Genomic DNA, 4,348 nt, shown 5'->3' on the forward strand with positions numbered 1-4,348 from the left:
GGTAGAAATAAGGAGAAAACTGGACTTGCTGTCCCCCACAAGGATAAAGGTGTGGCCCTGGGCTGGGAGAATGTGACCCTGCCCAGCCAGCACTGAGATGCTCACTTGGGCTGTTGTGAGTAAAACTTTCACGTGACAGTTTGCAGGACAGTCCCTGGAAACACAAACATAAGAGGGTGGGATATTGTCCAGTCAATCCCAGCATGCACATCGATGGGAGGGACTGCTCAGTCATGTGTGCAACCTTGTAAAAATGTGTTTTGGATCTGTGTTGGCAGGGAGGAGGTGATCCCACACTTCACTTCCAACCCCCTGTGTGTCTCCTGCTATGTTTCCCAGCTTGGAAACAGTGCTGAGGCTGTGGCACTGTGGGGCCATGGCAAAGAGCCCAGTGGTGCTGGTGGCACCAGCCTCTGTGTCAGGGGAGCTGGGCTGAGAGCACCCTTTCATCTGTCCTGTGGCCAGGAGATGTCCCAAGCCACTGGCAGGCACCACTGGCATCCCCTGTCCTTGGTGAGAGCTGTGCAGATGCTCAGCCCCCTGCTACAGATCCCCAGTTTCCATTGCTCTCTCCCACAACAATCTGCATTACTTTGAAGGGGAAAAAAAAATATATCCTGGTCACAGACTGGTTGCTGGGTCACTTCTGACCCCACAATCTCACCAAGGTGCCAAACACCATCTGCCATCAAAAGGCTGTGGGATGCTCGAGATGGGCAGGGGGCATTTTTGGTGATTAGATTGCAAAGCAGGAGTCTACATTTCACAGGTGTCCCAAAAGAAGAAGGTGGAGGAAATGAAAGTTACAACCACAATAAAGGTATAATGGGTATAGGAGGGTTGATAAGATAAAGCAAGTTCTTTTATGGCTTATTTCCTGGCCTTGATCACTTGATACAGATCAAGATTACAAGAGTTAATGGCTGTTATTTGGTGACGTTGGTCTCTGGGAATTTGGGTTGCTTCTCTCAGGTCTTTCTCCCTCACCCCTCTCTTTTGTTATCTGATGCAAAAGCAGCATTTTAAGGACATAAAAGATAGCCCAATTAGGAAAATTTAATCCAAAGCAAGGTAGATTGAAGTGCTCCCATAAAATTTGTTGCATCAGAATTTTCACCATTTTATTTGAGGTCAAACAACCACTTAGAAAGGACATTTTCATCTCTTTGAACATTTAATAACATATATCATAGACAGCTCTGCCTGATAAATTAATTATTAAAGATTTTACATTATCTACATTGGCAAGTTCATTAGGACCACTTCAAAGCTTCCCAGAGACTCAAAATGCCCAGGAAACAAGCATCAAACCTTTTGGCTTAACCGGCAAGCTCACTCTGCCTTCTCTTATTTAACTTATTAGCCATGTATTATTCAAATGAAATAAATAGTGCTGCTTCCTCTGCTCATCCAGGCAAAGCCTGTAGCAGCAATTCACTGGCTCATTCAGCCTGGGCATGCACCAACCCCCCTGCAATCCAGACTCCCTCAGGGCTCATCCATGGGCTAAACATGCTCCTGTTGGCTCAGGTGGTACTGAGATGCTTGCAGTGCTCAGGCCCAGGTCCGTGCAGACAGGCAGGACAGCAGCTCACATGGCACAGTCACACCTCCACCTGAGACATGGCTGTTCACTGCAGAGGACTTGTCAGCAGCACAGGCAGGAGATATCTGCACAATGCTTTGTGATGTGAAAATATCTTTTCTTACAAGATCATTACTCTTCTGGAATGAGGTTCCTATGCAGAATACCCATCAGTTTGTCATTATTAATTCTATCAGGAAGGAAAGCAAATTAGTCTAAATTTCAGCGCTCAATGAGTCAGAACCAGTTAGAAGTCACCTCTGGGTACAGAAACCTTAACAATGTGGCTCTGCAATACCAGGCACTCAGTAACAACCTAGAAGCTCTTCCAGACATCAATATTTTCCCTTCTGTTTTCTGCTTCCTTTAGCACATTTTTAGGAGATGGGAATGAAGTCTTTTTTTACCTTTATTAAATAAAGAACTTGATGAGGAAGACAGAATGGGGACACATTTTGGCTACCAGACAATGCAGTAAGGTGCTTTTGAGTGGTGGCTTAATTCATTTTAAATTACATAGAGACATCAATATCCCATTGATAGTCTGTCCACAGTGATGCTTGTTATTTCTGCCCTGAGCTGGGTCCAAAGTAGAGAAAGTTAATAAAATTCAATCCTCCCGGTTTGTTCTCCTCTCTTGCTGAGGCTGTAGGAGGAGGGAGGACAGACCTGCTTTCACATTGTAGTTGTTTTCCTTGGACTGGCTGTAGACAGGCAGAATGGCATCTCTAGACCTGGAGCAACTGGGGCAAGTTCTGTGAAAATGCTGAGCTTTTCCCTTCCCTGTCCTCCCCCTGGTACACTGGGATCTGCCAGCAGCTTGATTATTTCATACTGTGCACGCTCCCCAAGTCACACTCCCACATACAAGAAGTATTTTCTTTCCTCCCTGTATTTGATTGCCACTGCTCCCACGGTCCATGAGCTAGCCCAAAGTGATATAATAATGATTTGCTGGCAAAAAAATAATCAAACAAACAATTTCACGGGCACAGGCTGATTACCTTATGTTTAGCCTCTGTCCTAAATTCAAACAAACTGAAAATGCTGCAGAACAGGAGAGAAGGCATCCCCACTTGGAGAGCTGGAAAGGCACATGACAAACATTTGAAATGTTTTGGACTGATCCTTTTCCCTTCCCTGGGCTGGTGCACAGCTCTGGCAGGTGCAGATTTCCACAACCCTCTATTAAGAACCACAGCCAAATTCAAAATCTAACCCCAAATTATTATTATTACTGTTATTGTGAGTCAGAGGAGGCTGAAAGGACTATTTCACAACCCTGACTGGATTCAGCTGCAGAGTTCACCATCAGCAAATGATGGTGATCATCGTGCCAATGTTGCAGTGCTTTCAAAATGTCCTGACACGTGCTTTACTATGAACATCGCTGGATTCTGGCTGGTTTCCAAGAAATTAATCTTCTCAGCAAATATTCTGCAGGGTGAGCATAATGTGGTCTGCAACACAAATGCAAAACACGGCTGTAGTTTACCCCGAGGGGGACACTGATGTGTGATGAACTAAATGGGCCTTTTTGGCCCAGACTGCCAGGATTGCAGGAGTCCCTTGTGGGCAAGGCTGAAAGATAAGGTGAGAATAATCGAGAAACAGCAATTAGCTTCACCCAAGGAGGTTAATGAGGAAAGAAATTTTCCTGTTATAACAGTCCTGGTCACCAGCCTCTCCCTCCCCTCTCTCTTGTCCCTCCTCAGGGACAGTCTGCAATCCCAGCCCTGCCAATGACCCTACCCAATGCTGGGATGCTGGTTGCAGAACAGACCTTTTATTCTCTTCTGTCGGATTACAAGTTTTGCTGTGCTGTGTTGTACCCTACATTGTATTCCAGGGATCTGCAGTGTGGAGCACACCACAGTTGCTGGCCAGGCTTGACTGCAGGGGAGCTGGAAATGCTGAGCCTGGAGAACAGTCTGAGAGAAAAAGAAGCCAGACCCTTTCCAGATGTGCACAGCAAAAGGTCAAGGGGCAAGCTGCAATGTGGGAAATCTGCTTGGGTATCTGAAATAAACCTTTTTGCTTCAAGGTGGTCAGCACTAGCACCAGTTGCTCAGAGGGGCTGTGCTTCTCCTTTCTTGGAGATACTCAAAATCCAAAAGGACAGTCCCTACGCAACCTTGGAGATACTCAAAACCCAAAAGGACAGTTCCTACATAACCAGTCTAGCTTTGAAGCTGGCCTTGTTTTAGCAGAGGGCTGGATTGGAGACATCCAAAAGCCCATTGCTGCAGGCTAACCCCTCTTGTCTGGACATAGTCACAAAGCAGAGTTTTTTCTTTTGCTGTAATCTTTCTTGGTGGTGATCTTCTCACATCTGCATTTCTGTAACAGCCTCCGTTTCTGTCAGTAGGTTTCAATTATAGGCTATGATACACTGCCAGCACAGAGCAGGGTGATGGAAGGTATTTTCATTAGGAAGCAAGCAGGGCAAATGACCAGATTTTCATAGAATCATTGAATAGTTTAGGTTGGAAGGGACCTTAAAGACCATCTAGTGTCAACCACGGGCACTGGACCAGGTTGCTCAAAGTCCCATCCAGCCTGGCCTTGAGCATTTCCAGGGCTGGAGCATCCGCAACTTCTCTGGGCAACCTGTTCAAGTGCCTCACCACCCACAGAGCACAGAGTTCCTTCACAGCATGGAATTTCACCCTGTCCACCAGAGTGGTGCTGGGGGAGCCGGTGTGAGCCCCCAGCCCCTCCTGCCCTGCCCCGGCTCCTTCTCCGCCCGCCTGGGGCCCGGGG

Source organism: Geospiza fortis, unplaced genomic scaffold (assembly GCF_000277835.1).
Source record: "Geospiza fortis unplaced genomic scaffold, GeoFor_1.0 scaffold130, whole genome shotgun sequence".
In the NCBI taxonomy this organism is placed as follows: domain Eukaryota; kingdom Metazoa; phylum Chordata; class Aves; order Passeriformes; family Thraupidae; genus Geospiza; species Geospiza fortis.